This window comes from Protopterus annectens, chromosome 3.part0, assembly GCF_019279795.1.
Source record: "Protopterus annectens isolate FY-2018-M chromosome 3.part0, PAN1.0, whole genome shotgun sequence".
NCBI lineage: Eukaryota > Metazoa > Chordata > Ceratodontiformes > Protopteridae > Protopterus > Protopterus annectens.
In genome coordinates this window covers 435,307,183-435,322,651 of record NC_056731.1, presented here as the reverse complement: position 1 = coordinate 435,322,651, position 15,469 = coordinate 435,307,183, and positions in this window count along the sequence as shown.

Sequence of the window (15,469 nt, the reverse complement as noted above, 5' to 3'; positions counted from 1 at the left end):
TGTTTACTTTGTGTCCTTGTGTTGCTAAAAATTTCAATAACGCCACAGTATCTTCCCTGCATTGTTGCTGGGTGGGGGCTGCTAGCAAGATGTCATCCACATAAAGTAGAATTTGACTACCTCGGGTGGGGTAAACCCTGCCAGGTTGCTAGCCATTTCTTGTGCAAATATTGTTGGACTCTCACAATATCCCTGTGGTAGTCGAGTATATGTATACCTTTTACCCTGAAATGTAAATGCAAACCAATATTGACTATCAGGATGTATAGGTATCGAGAAGAAAGCATTGCTGATATCTACCACAGAGAAATACTTCTGTTGTGGTTTTAGATCATTTAACAAAGTATGTGGGTCTGGCACCGTAGGTGCTCTAGGTATTACTGCATTATTTACAGCTTGTAAATCTTGTACCATCCGCCATTCCCCATTCGCTTTTTTAACAGGAAATAGGGGTGTATTACATGGTGAATCAGGAGATTCTATCAGTACTCCCTCTTTGAGTAATGCTGCTATTATAGGCTTAATTCCTATTTCTGCATCCTTTCTCAAAGGGTATTGTCTTTTCTGTGGTCTAAAAGCTGACTTTGGGGTTATTGTAACTGGTCCTGCTGTTCGAATAAGTCCTACATCTGACTTGCCTGTTGACCAAAGAGTTGTTGGAATTTCACATAAGGCCTTTTCTTCTTCTTCTAATAAGAACACTAATCAGCTGTCCTCGCTAGATTGCAAGTGTACAGCTGGATGTGTCTGTGTCAACCAGTTCAGTTTTTGTTTTTGTATCCCTTGTTCTGATAGTTCTAAATCAGTCTGTTTTTCCCATCTTGTTACTTTTTCTCCTAAGTCTGCCCATTTGACACTTTTGTTCTTTGTCAAGCTGACATGTGGTAACCGATGTGATCTATACAATGCAAGGAATTCTTGAGGTAACGAACAGCTAACTACACTGTTCCCCTCAGTATCCCAGTACAAAGTACACAAAACCAATCTAGTTGCACGATTTCTAAACAATTCTTGCTCATACTCTCTATCAGGTCCTGGTGTAGTACAGTAGTATAGAGTACAGTGTAACAAATGCTGTCGATCAGTGTCGAGGGAGGGGGCTTTACTGATGGCTACGTTCATCAGTTCCTCGGTTACTGCCCCTGGACCAGTCGTGACTAGGTCCTGGCTGTACCAGTTAAAAGTTTCACCCTCCGATCGCACTACAAAGGTATCCATTTGTCTCTGTGCCTCCATACCTTGTACAGTTGGAACTACTGCTATGCCAAATATTTGCATAAGGTCTCTGCCCAATAGGTTTACTGGACACTTTGCAGAAACAACAATTTTACTTCTCTGGGTCATACCTGAAACAGGGTCAGTTATTGCTATATCATGGGAAAGTGGTTCCCTATATAGCTATCCGTTTGCTGCTTTCACTAATCTATAATCAGGTGATTCGGAATGTTCTGGTAACTTGGAGGGGTGTATCAAAGTCCGTGATGCTCCTGAGTCACACAGGAATTTGACTTCCCTTCCCTCCACCAGAAGTGTAACTTCTGGTTTCGTATCTGCTAAGTAGAGCTCTAAACTCAATAATGCTAAGTCCAAAATTTCACTTTCTTCATCCTCCATATCTACTTGCACTTCCTCTACTCCTTCTATCACATTTACATTTGTTTTTTGTTTATTAACTTTTCCTGATGATTTCTAACTTTCACATGATGTATCTTCACTATCATATAGTCAGTCCTCATCTCCCTTATCTTCTGTAATTACCTTTTTGTTTTGCCTACAATCCCTTGCTAGATGTCCCTTTTTCCCCGCACTTGAAGCATTCACCTCTCTTTTTTCTTTCTTCAAAATCTTCTGATCGTTTGTCAGACTGTTTGTTCCCCTGGGCATTTTTCTTGCCCTTTTTACCTGACTGTAATACAAATACTTCAGCTCCGTCTTCAGCAGTGAAGACTTGCGCCTTCTTTTTCTTTTTACTATTAAAATGTCTTTCAGCATGTCTAGCGTATTCAAATAAGGCTTGTAGCCTCCCTGTTTGATGGTCTATCATATGCTTCGTAATGAAGCTACTAATAGGTGCAATGTAGCCTTTCAAAAATGCATGTTTTAATTGTTGTTCATACGGGGAAATATTCGTTTGGTTCTCAGGAACCGACATACCGCTATGATTATTAAAACATTCTAATAATCTAGCATAGTATCCATCTACTGTCTCATTTTCCTGTTGTATGCATTGATTAATGCAAGTCCAGTCTGCTCTAGGTTTCCATTTCTCAGAGATTCAGTCTGTTAGACCTTTTACTCTGTTGTCTAACTCTGCGTCACTATGTGGGAGGGGTTTAAGCTCTGCATTACGAGGATTCCAGGTGCCACAAATCATGTGCCAATCTGGACCTATAATTTGTCTTACTACTTTTTCTACTTCTTCCCCATTCAAGTGGTAACTCAATCTCATGCCTTGTAAATCTTCTAAAAATTTCGTAAAATTAACTTTCGGATGGGGAATTCCCTCAGTAGCCTTCCGGATATCCTCCGGTGTCCATGGTCTATATACTAAGAGTGTTGGGTCCTGCCCTTCCTGTCCTGCCTGAGGATTTGGAACTTCTATAAGTGGGCATATTTCTTCCTCACTCTCATCCTGTAGGTTTCTCTCTATTTGATATAATTCTGTGTCCCTATGTGTTTTACGTGTTCGGGACCTAGTTTCAATAGGATCTCTAACAAATGGTTGTGGTCTTGCTGAAACTTCAGGATAACGCGGGGGCGGACCAGCCTGTCCACTGGCTTCACATCCTGAAAAGAGTAAGGGAGGGGGCAAGGGAGGAGGAGGAGGAGCTGTTGCTATTACCAAGTTATTATCCTCTTTGTCTAAAAACAATGTTTTTGAATTTTTAAGCTTCTGTTCTCTACGATTTGCTTCCTCAATCCACCTGTGTGCCTAATTGGCATTGCTTTTTTGCCTGACCTCCCACATCAGATTTAAGCTGTTTAAGGAGTTTAACTAGTGAAGTTTTATCTAGTTTACCATCAAATTCATATTTGCTAACCCATTTCGTATAATACCTAACGTTATCGGAAAGTTGTGATTGCATGTATTTTGCGTCTTCGGTTAGGGGCGGATCTCGCGATGTTTTAGTGCACTGATTACCCATGTCAAAGAAAATGTTACGTAACCCTTTTTTATCACGTGATATCAAGTTCTCAGTTCCTGTTCACAGTTTATCTAGAATAACTGCCTACCTTATTCTGTTACCCTGATCTATGACCAAATATACAGTACTTCCTTTTGTCCCTGATCTGCAAAACAAATCTTGACAACAATATACTGTAACCTAGTCCCTGATCTAAAACACAAAAAAGGCAAATTCTTCCTACCTGAGCCTCTGGTATTGAGAAAGTCCAAGTTCCGCTTTTCGGCCACAGATCAGAAAGTGGCCAGCCTCTTTACACGACAATTCAATCGGAGGTCTTTTCACTCAAGAAGAACCATTTCAGTAACTTCTCCTGCACAGTATTCGATCACCGATACGCTCTGATCTGCGGCTTACCAAAGGAATTCCATCTGCGAAGGACCAAACTGTTAAATAAAATAAGATTTCAATACACAGGAGGTTCAGGTTAAAAAGTTTACTAGTGTACACCAGGAGGCAAAAAACGTACAAGTACAGCATTTTGTCTGACATGAAACAGGAAGCACACAATCTTATATAGGTTTAACATTCAAGCTATGCCCACCTTACTGACGGGATATGTCACAGGGCATCTACATCACTTTAGCTTACAGTCTTCTATTCATAAAGCTGTTGATGCTGTATATTTAAAAAAAACTTTTCCTCTAGATACAATACGGCCTTGCTATCCAGCTGGTCAGACATAATGTCTTTCTGTAAAGTTACTTCTTCAAGGTTTCATATCAGTTTGAATACAATAGCAGATTCAGTCTTTTAATAATCTTCTTTGTTCTCTGTTACACTTTCCTACCAGCTGTGTGCTTATCCCAATAACACATATACAAGGCCAAATCATTCCAACAGGAAAGAGCTGAGGATTTCATTATTTCACACATTTAATTTCCTGACCCAGCAGATAATCACTTGTGAAAAGCATAAACATTAAAACTTGCTAAGCTAGCATCTGCTAGGGTCGAAGGTCAGTTTTGCTTCAAGCCACACTGCAGTTTCAAAACAACTTACATTTACACATGAATTAATCCTTACTGTTATATGATTAATAGAATAAAATGCATTATATACTACTTTGCTTTTAAACTAGCATTTCTCATATATTCAAATACACATTTTTCTAACAATATATGTGTGTGTGTGTGTGTGTGTGTGTGTGTGTGTGTGTGTGTGTGTGTGTGTGTGAGTGTGTGTTTGTACATGTATATATACGTATATTCAAATATGCAAAGAAGAAGGAAAGAATAAGAGGCACAATAGTTATGGTCATGGTTAGAAAGTGACAATGGTGGAATACTAACAGAGGTAATCAGAATTCCAGGGAAAGCGATGTTAATTCAGTATGTTAGTCTTCAAAACAGTAACTAACATACCTAGGGTGCCATACTATTTTGAAAGCATTATATTCCATATACCTTATTGGATAACTTTCCCTTAACCAGAAGTAAGGGAGGATGGTAGGGAAAGCACTCTATCATAACACAATAAGAATTTTGTTTACATGTGGTCATATACATACAGATACAGATTTTAAGTTACTGTGTATAATTCAAAAAGAAAACTACTATTGTCTGATTCTAGGATAGGTCCACTGCTGTTTAAATTATTATGTTGTTAACATTTGTTAGCTGACCCTGTTTATTTTTTATACTATCATAATGCTAATGATTGCTGAACTGAGCAGTGTGTATATGAATGTTAATCCTATGCATTTTTTTATATGAATCCCATTGTAACTGGGCCTGTCCAGTTGCATAACCCAGTTAACAAAGCAAAATATTATAGCCAGAAATATTTTTTGCACAGTCTTACTAAACTAGGCATAATGCAACTACAGCAGCATGTTTTTTTCTACTTTTCGTATAATCATTATAATCATTGGGGGGATTCAATAAAGCCTACAAAGTCAGTTTGGAACTTTTTAGATTCAGTAAACTACACGTAGTGGCGCGCACTCACATGCAAACACAGAACCTTCCATGGCATGTGAATTACAGCATAAGTAGCTGAATTGTATGCTAGTGAAGTAAATCAGCATGGTGGAGCAATTGAAAAAGCTGTAAAGCAACCATGTAGACTCCGCGCTCATGTAGCCTATGTATTCAAAAGTTTTCCAAATACAGCCATGGAAAGGTGTCTACACAGAAATAAGACCAAGTAAAAGTCAGTAGATTTGCACAGAACTGACCGTTATATGTAACCCTATGTATATTATGACATTATTAGACATGGTGGATGCTAGAAAATTAGATTAACAATAGTAACAATTCCTTTTTAAGTGCCATGACATAAATGCAGCTTTGTTGTCCCACCCTCTAATGACGAATGTACTTGTAACTAATTTAGACAGCTAAAAGTGTAAACCCCATGAAACATTGTATTCATACTGTCATGTAAGCGTGTGCAGTATGTATCTGATGGAATACAGTCAATTTTTTTCAAAACCTGCATTCCTCTGCGCAGATATATACCGAAGTAATACCCTCACTTGTGTGCGCAACATTGGGCTCCCCTTCAGTTTCCCTCCCTACCATTACCAACCATGTAGACTCAGGGCTGTTAGCATGGTGAATATGCAAATGAGATCAAAACTCATTAGAATGGCTGAACTGCAAAAAATTGTAACCGTGTAAGGATGTTCATTTTGTGTAGGCACTTCCGCAGTGCTTATGTTCAATGCCTGGCAACAGTGAATGATGACATCAAGGGGATGTGTTTTGGGTTACACTTACAGAGGTGTACATGTAGGTCTGTGAAGTGTAATAGTGCATGTCAGCAATGCACAGTTCACATGTTCTGTTTCATCCTCTATATTGTTTGTTAAAATATATCATCTCTGTCCATTTTAAGTTAAAATTTCTTTTTTAAATTTTGGTCCTTGTTTGAGGATGCGGTGCTTAGCGCTACCACAGAAAATTGAGGAATGAATGGCAGGTTTCTCTGTGCTTGTTACATAACTATTCCAGTGGCAGCATGTGTATGTGTAAGGTTTTTTTGAGCTGCATGTTTGCACAATATCACAAACATGGAGAAAAGTAATAACAAGATCACCTGTGTTTACATTATTTCAGTGTTAGTGCATTCAGCAGCACATAGGTGCCATTGCACACTAATGAGTACCAATGGAATTAATATATTCAGTAAAGGAGCAGATGTTTTTCATAGGTACTAATTACAGCATAAGCAGGTAATTTTCACTACAGTGGATCTATTGAACAAGCTATAAAGTATCCATGTAACCTACATTCTAATTTTTCCTGAATACTTCAATACCATGGGAGCTGAGACAAGGAAATTTTAGGCCTGAAATAAAACTTTGTCAACTGGTAAGTCTTGAATCTCGAATGTATCCTTTAATAATATTATACCATATCCTTGTATTTCTTAACTTGGTGCAGTAATGAAGTAAATAGTTGTGGATTTGTACAGATAGTACCTTAACATGTGACAGCAGACACTTTATTTATTTATTTTACATTTGTTAACCGGGCTAGTCTAACTGGATATATTTCCATTTTCAGTAGAGGCCCGGGGAGAAAAACTCCGGCAGTTATACAACTTAGAAAATCATCCACAGGGATTAAAATAAAAATAAAAATACTATTACACTTATTTTACTTATGTGTCCATTACTAATTTTTCTTTCTTATTATTCTCATTTTTAATTGCACTTTCTGTGTTATGCACTGCATAGTGCAAACAGTGGAAATGGGGAACAGCTGTGTTTATCTAGTTTACGCAAAGTGGAGCAGACTCATCTAGAAAGCAGACAGCCAAAAATAAAAACTAGATACATTCAGTTAATACCCTTGGCCATTAAGAAAACCTGGCCTGGAGTACAGATTGTACTGGGTTCTAGTAGAGAATGTTAAATCTTAGTTTTACTGCTGTGATGTTGCAGTTTACAACAATGAAGTGCAACACAGAAAAGTGTTTACTCAATATTCTTCTGACAGCAGGTGTAAGTGTATGACAGCCATACACATGGTCCTGTGTTTGAATATAACATATTCTATATAGTATTCCTTTTATTGATAGAGTAATATATGTAATATTACATGTATGACTGTGGGTATACTGTGTACTACAGTCCTGTAAATGTATTTCCGTTATCTTGACAGGCATGGCTTTAGCTTTTGGGAAAAACACATACACAACTGCCTATACATGCAATTGCTTGCCACTGTTGCATTCTGTTTGGCAGACAATAGCAGTGTAGTTCATGTTTGCGCACTACTTACCTACGTGGAAACAGGTGTAACATGCATGCATGTACACTTTGTTAATCATCATACAAATCCGCTGCTCACTGCGCTATGAAACTGTATACATTATGCTTTCTTATTGGTGTTTATTGTCCATTTCCTTTGTATGACATAAAAGTACATGTGGAAACATTGAAAATTGAGGGCACATTCTAAGTATATGTTATATATTCACAATACATGCATGTGTTACCCCCTCAAGCAGTACAGCTCTGGGGTCTCAGTATTTTTTTACACACATATACATCAGACACTCTACAAAGTGTAATATATAATATGGTGTGCTCCTTCATGGACAGGACCAGTCGGGGGTGCTGACAACCTTGCTCTGCTAAACTCTAACATCCAACAATGCTCAATAAAGGTCCTTGTGTTTTTACACAGATAGGCTTCTGCACACCCTAGTGCTGTTAGGCTACTGGCCTCATATGACCCTATAAATCTGCATGACTATGCAGGCCTTCCAACCTGTTGTCCCCCACATGGCCTGCTGATATCATCTACTATAAGTTCAACTGCAACCATGTAAAAGTCAGACTTGTGCCATGACAGTTGTGTAAAGTACTGAGTTCTTTAGTCTGTGTACTTAGGTAGGGGTTCTGTTCTCACTGCTGTCAACTGTGTATATGTGTGTGTGTGTGTGTGTGTGTGTGTGTGTGTGTGTGTGTGTGTGTGTGTGTGTGTGTGTGTGTGTGTGCGTGTGTGTGTGCATGTGTGTGGCCAGAAGAGCAAGTGTGTATCCTGCAGTTACCACTTCAATCCCATAAATTGACAGTATTTTCATACTTGCACCAGCCTACATATCCATTTCAGGGTGGCCTCCCAACTTCTTCTCTCCAACATGCACTGCTGATGTCATCCACTATAAGGTGACCTGCAGCCATGTAAATGTCAGGCTTGTGCCATGGCACTTGCATAGAGTACTGTGTTTTGTAGTCTGTGCACTTAGATAGATAGGGGTTATGTTCTCAATTGTAGGCAACTTGGTGTGTGTGTGTGTGTGTGTGTGTGTGTGTGTGTGTGTGTGTGTGTGTGTGTGTGTGTGTCTCATCAACAGGGTAGATGTGCAGTCCTTCAGTTACTTCTTCAATGGCATGGCTTGCCAGTATTTTGATACTTGCAGCTGCCTACACATCTATTTTAGGCAGGAGTATTGTGTTCTGTATTCGTTGCACTTAGATTGGAAGGGGTTCTGTTCTCACTGCAGTCAACTGTGTGTTTTCTGTGTGTGTGTGTGTGTGTGTGTGTGTGTGTGTGTGTGTGTGTGTGTGTGTGTGTGTGTGTGTGTGTGTGTGTGTTTGTGTGCATGCTATTGCCTGACATTACAGAGACTATTTTACACCAGCATGTGAGGCACTCTTATCATATGATCAGCAGACAATGCTGATATCATTGGCAATATCAGATTACTGCATATGCAGTCATCCCACCAGGGCCTGATTATACACTGGCCTGGAGCCCAGGCAGACGTCACGTTAGGTTCATAGGAGGTTACTAGGCTATTGGCCCTAGGGGCTTTATAGGCCTAGCCATGCTATGCCCTTGTTCCCTTATTGACCAAGTTGTATGGTCTGCATTTGCAGTGCAAGTCTATGATCAGCACCAACTACCCTTTTCCAAGAGAGACATAGGTAACATACCTGAGGTAAATATATGGTCTCCTTTCCAATTGTCTAAGTTACGCTTAAATATGGTCATTGAGGAATTGTGTTTTACGTGAATTTGAAGGTTTTTTAGAGGAGTGGCAATCTCTAGGAGACATATCTGTCTCTCCACTGTGTCCTGTTAATGTCAAAGGCTAGGTTAAGATCCCTAGAGTGAGTGACTCTTGTCCCATGTGACTCACAGATGTGCAACATTTCCATTAGGGCTGGGTCTGAGACTGATCTGTAGGCCAAACACAAGTCACTTCTTAGCAGCCTATAAGATACAGACTACAGTGACAGGGCCTTCAGGCTGATTAGGCTTATGGATCTGTAGTTCCCAGGGTCAATTCATGGACCCTCTTTGTGCTAGAGAATTACTGTTGCTGCTTTCCACTCTGCTGGGACAAAGCCGGTACTTAGACTGTGGTTGAAGAGAGTCCCAAGTGGTTCCCCTAGGTCCTGTTTTAGACCATTTAGTAGGTAGCCTGGGATGTTATCCAGTCCCATAGAGGCTGTGTTTTTGACCATGGAGAGTGCAGTTATGACCTGCTCTTTGGAGATACTAGGTAGAGGACTGATGACAGGTATGCTTTGGGGTATGTATGGTGGAGACAGGGGGTTGAAGTTTGTGCCAAATCTGTCTGTTAGCAGGTTGGCAATGTCCTCAGTCTCAGTATGAATGGTATCATCCACTACTAGTTTGGCACAAAGTTGGCCCTTTCCTTTTATATTTCTGATGTAGCTAAAGAATGCCTTGGGATTATATTTAGTTAGGGATGCTAGTTTCACTTTGTAATTGGCTTTAGATGACTTTACAAGATAACTAATTTTCTTGTTCAAGCTGTGGAGGGGGTCTTTCCTCTGTTAAGTCAGTTCTGGCTTGTTCTTAGACATTTGTTTCTTCCTCTTGTTGTATAAAATTGTTATGTTTGATGTCCACTAGGGTTCATAGGCTGGTACTAGGCTATCGGCCCTAAGGCCTATACAAGCCTAGCCATAACAATTCCCTGGCTATTTCTTCCCACAGTGTTTACTTTCCTGGACCCCTGTCTAGCAGGGTGAATGACATGATCCCCGGGGTGAATTTCCTATCTCCCATCCAATCATTAAGGTTCCTTTTGAAGAGAGCCAAAGAGGCGCTCTGCTTGACATGTATGGGCAGTCTATTCCAGAGTCTGGGGAGTCTCTGTGTCAGGAATCTATCACTCCAGCATGTTTTGTTCATTGTAACGACAAGGTTTAGATCCCTGGAGCATGTGTCTCTGTGGGATTGGGATTTCTTTAAATGTTGCATATCCAACAGCTCTGGGTTTGACATGGCCTTGTATGTTAAGCAGAGATCGCCTCTGAGTAGACAATATGCGACAGAGTATAGGTGGAGTTTTTTTAGATGGTCAGCATAGGGCATCTGCTTTAGGTCTGTTATTCTTTTAGTGAGGTTGCAGATATCTTGAGAGGTACATACCAAATGGGGCATTGTATTTTATAATGGGTCTAATGAGGGATGAGTACATTGAGACAATGACCTCCTTTTTTCTGGATAAAAAGCCCTTAGTGATGAGGTGTGCCACATAGAAGGATTTCCTGACTGTTGTGGTGATATGGTTATCAAAGGTGAGACCATTATCCACCTGTGTCCCTAAGTCTCTTATCACACTTTTGGTGTTTAGTGTACTGCCACCTATGTGGTAATTCATGGGTACATGTTTTTTCCCAAAGGGGATAACTATACATTTCTTGGCATTGTGCTTGAGCCCATGGCTCTGGCACCAAGCATCTGTTTCTGTAAGGCCCTTTTATAGAATATCCACATCATTTGGGGCAGTCATCTGATAACTTTGTTAGCCAGAGTCTCTTAGTGTTGGCCGGTACTTCAGAGACATAAATGCCAAACAAGAGCGGTCCCAGGACTCAACCCTGAGGTACTCCACTTGTCACTTGTTTGAAGCTGGATTTGGAGTTAGGTACTTTTAAAGTGTGGGTTCTGTCAGTAAGTCCAAAGGAAAAGACGCCAAAAACAGGAGTCCGCCAAAATGATTAAAGTATGTCGACCACAATGTAAGAAGGGGGCTGGCAAGACACCACACCGTGTAGATGGTACTCAGTACAAATAATAAACACGTTACCAAGAAATTAAAAAAAAAAAAAAAAATAAATTTTTAATTACATAACAACAGCACAGCAGAAAAAGCAAAAAAGGACTATAGATTCACTTTCATATACTGGAGTCACAGGGGTTCTGTCAGTAAGCCAGTTGGCAACCCATCGAGTGATGCAGGAATTAATGCCCAACTTGGTAAGTTTATCTATGATTCCAGAGTGGGGGATGGTGTTGAAGGCCTTGGCAAGGTCCAGATAGGCTGTGTGGACCACCTTACCCTTGTCCACGGCTCTGGAGACTAATTCAAAGAAGTCAATCAGGTTCAGGAGACAAGATCAGCCCTTCATGAACTCAAACTGCGTGGGGTCCAGTGTTTGAATGTTGCCAATGTCTTTGTTTATAAGTTCCATGATAATACATTCCATGGCCTTGCAGATCAGGCTCATCAGACTGATGGGGCGGTAGTTCCCGGGAACCAATGTGGATTCCCCTTGTGGAGTGGGATAACTGTACCTGTGCACCACTCAGTGAGCATGAAGCCTGAGGTGAGGCTATGATTAAGCATGAAACTTAGGTGAGGTGCCAGTTCATTTTGTAGTTCATGTAGTACACAGCCTGGAGTGTCAAATGGTCCCATGGATGCTTTATTCTTAGCTTTGTAGAGTGCGTTTTTTACCTGTGTGGCTGTTATTACCAGACTTTGGCAATCTTTAGGTATTGAGATGGGCCCTTCAGAGGGTGAGAGGGGGTGAAGTTTGCACTGAATTGATCTGCCAGGATATTGGCAATATCCTTGGGATCAGTATATTTAATGCCATTCTGTTGTAGCTCAGAGCAGATCTGAGCATTGCCATTTAGATTCTTGACATAGCTGTAGAATGGCTTGTGGTTGTCTTTGGAATCTTTGGCAATTTTATTTTTGTAACTAGCTTTGGAGGATTGTATGAGGGATCTCAGTTTCTTACTGAGGCTGGTAAGGGAGTTTTTTGCATACTGGGAGTTTCCTCTTTTCTGCAACAGTTTCTTCCTTTAGTTTATTTATGGCAAGGGACCACCAGACTGGCTTCCTCTTTTTGGAGGAGAGCATCTTGGTTTTATTAGGGATGACACAATTCATGTACAAGTGGATGTGCTTGTATAGTACCTTAGTGAAGGATTCAGCAGTCGAACTTTCAGTTCCTGTCTGCATGGGTGTCATGAAGTTTGTCACTTCTGACTTGTGTAGCATGAAGTTGGCTTTGGAGAAGTTTTTTATGGAGGTCTCCTTACTGGGGGGGGGGAGTGGGATGTGGATGTTAAGGGTGATTAGCTTATGGTCAGACCTGACCAACAAGGCAGTGACCATAGGTGTGGAACATCGATTTCCCATGTTGGTAATGACCAGGTCTAGGATACTGGAACCCGTGGGACTAAGGATTAGTTGATCCAGGTCATTGGAATTTATGAATTCCAAGAACCGTTGGGCAAAGGTGTTGGTACACGAGCAGTTTTCCCAGTTAATGGCAGGGTAGTTGAAATCACCTAGTATTAGGGTGTTTGGGTGGGTTGTCTTTTTGTGAAGACCTTATTTTGATCCATTCAGGTACAGCTGAGTCCTACATTTGTACTGGTGTTTATATAGGGCATTTGTGCACACCTTTTTATAACAATCATTGTTGACAGCAGTACAAGGAGTTTCAAACTATCTGTGCTATCGCTTAGGAGGCTATAGTTTGCTTTGGAGACATTTGTCATCCTTTTTGTTCTTGGGGGGGCAGGTATGATCATTAATTTGAACAATATTGAATTATGATCAGACCTTACCAGGGAGGGCAACACACAGGCGGTAGTGCAGAAACTCCCTATGTTGGTGAGTACTATGTCTAGGACATTTGAGCCCCTTGTGGAGGTGTAGACTATCTGGTCCAGAGCATTTGTATTAACAAAGTCGAGGAACCTTAGGGCAAGTGTGTCTGTGCTCATATATGACTCCAAATCGATGGAAGGATAGTTGAAATCAGCCATGAACAAGGTGTTTGGCTGTATAGTGAGTTACATGACTCAAGTAGGTGCAAGTAGGCACAGTGTTTTTCGTGGTTCATGTTGGGGGACCTATAGCTAACAATGATATGGAAGGGGGGGGTTCACCTACAGTTAGTTGGACTTGGAGTAGCTCTAGGGAGTCATACTGTTTGACCAGTCTTGAGGTGTACTTATCTTTAATAAAGATGTATACACCTCTGTTTTTTTTCCTTCATGCTTATTTTGAGGTCTGAATGTGTGGAAGAAATTGTAGTCTTGCATGGCAAGGAAGCTCTCTGTGGCCTTGAACCATGTCTGTGTGACTGCATAGACATCGTCATCTTCCAAGGTAGGAAGTGATTCCAGTGAGTGCAGTTTCTGATATAGACTCCTTGTATTAAGCAGCATAACCTTGAGTTTGTTTCTAGTGGATTTTTTACTTTGGGCATTTTGTTGTTATGACATTGCCTAAAAAGGCACTATGGGGAGACAAGTACCATTGCCAGTAACTGAACGCCAAGCAACAACAGGTGAAGACCATCTATGGCAAAGCAACATGGTCTGTTGATAATATATTCCCAGGCTACTAGATACTAGATCCCCCTGAATTGACACCAGAAGCTAAGCCAATTGTTGAAGTTAATCAGTTTTTGCTTATATTGAGACATTATCCTGGGTGAAGGTAGAATGCTGCTTAAGGCGAGGGACATATTTGCCTGGGACACATAATCTGACAGCTCAGTCATGTCTCTCTTCATATAACCCAGTGAGGTATGTCTTAAGTCATTCACTCCAACATGGACTATGACAGAGTCATAATAGTACTTGTTATTGAAAGACTTGAGTGCATGAGTGATCTGATGGATCCTAGCACCTGACAGGCAGCTGATCATGACCTTTTCCTTGTCCAGCATGGTGAGGGGGACATCTGTATGTCTCACTATGGAGTTGGCCAAGTCACCTATGACCAAGTGATTTGGCTTTCAGGTGTTTTGCCTTAGGGGTTTACTGGCTGAAATACTGTTGTTTGCATTATTATGTGCAGTGGATTCTGTTGGGTCTGCAGTGTGTGCAGTAGGTTTGTGCTTGGCAGGTCTCTGATATTTAGGTAGGATTCTAGTGAGTACCTCTGCGTATGTGGATTTATGTGTTTTGAGTTTGTTATGTGCAAGAGGTGAAGTGTGTGTACTGACAACCTGTTTGATATCTGGTTGTTGTTATGTGGGAGAATTGATTCCAAATTCATAGTATAGATACATCTCTCACATGTTGTATTAGTTTGTTTTAGAAGTAACTGGTTGTCAGTATACATGAGGCGGTTGCTATATTGCTTCAGGATGCCCATGTCAATCAGGCTGGCTGCAGAAATGGTGGGAAGCTGTCTGTCCATTATGGAAGGTATGTACTGTAGTAACTAGTGGGAATTGGACTAGATGGACCAGATTTTGGGTACAACTAACAAAATGTGTCTATTCTGTGGAGGGCTATGGGTAGAAAACTGCATCGGTGCTTCACAATGCAAAACTAAGTTGCTCATAGGGCAGCAATTCAATCTCTGAGCAGCTCCAGTAAACTGAGTGCATGCTCACCCAAACACGACTCTGAAAAAAGCAAAGTTAAATGATTTTTAAAAAGTAAACAAAAGGAAAGCCCAAGACTGAGCCTTATTCCAGCAATCCTCAACTCATATGGGTTGGACGGATGTTGGCTTGGCTGGACACTTCTGCCACTAGGGTACAGGGGGCCTTCTTAATGTAAGATGGTCAGTTTTAGTGCTCAAATGATACCAAACAGTCTAGATTCAGGAAGTCTGAATCTAGCCTATGTTATAAAATGCAGAAGTACCAGAAATTCAAAATGCAGAAAATCACAGTCACAATAGCAAAAAAAAAAAAAAAAAAAAACAGTTTAAAATAAAGTAGCAATTCAGTAGAATACTCCATCAAGAGTGTAGACCACAAACCTTCCTAGTGTGAAATAACTGGTCTGGAACTTAAGTGCTTAAAGCTGGACAAAGGCACTTAGAATAACAGGCACAATAAGCCTTCACTAGCAATGCCTAGCTCACAAGGGCAGAGGCTATGCTCTCCTCCAAGGGTATAGTCTACAAACTTTTATAATGTAAAATAACTGACCTGAAGCCCAAGTGCTTAAACCTAAACTAAGAGGCTTACAATAACAGTTACAATGCAATACAATACCAGACAGATTACAGTGACATGTCTTTTAATCTACCCACATACATCATGGCATGGGTAGTAGGCCCTGTATTATTTTGAT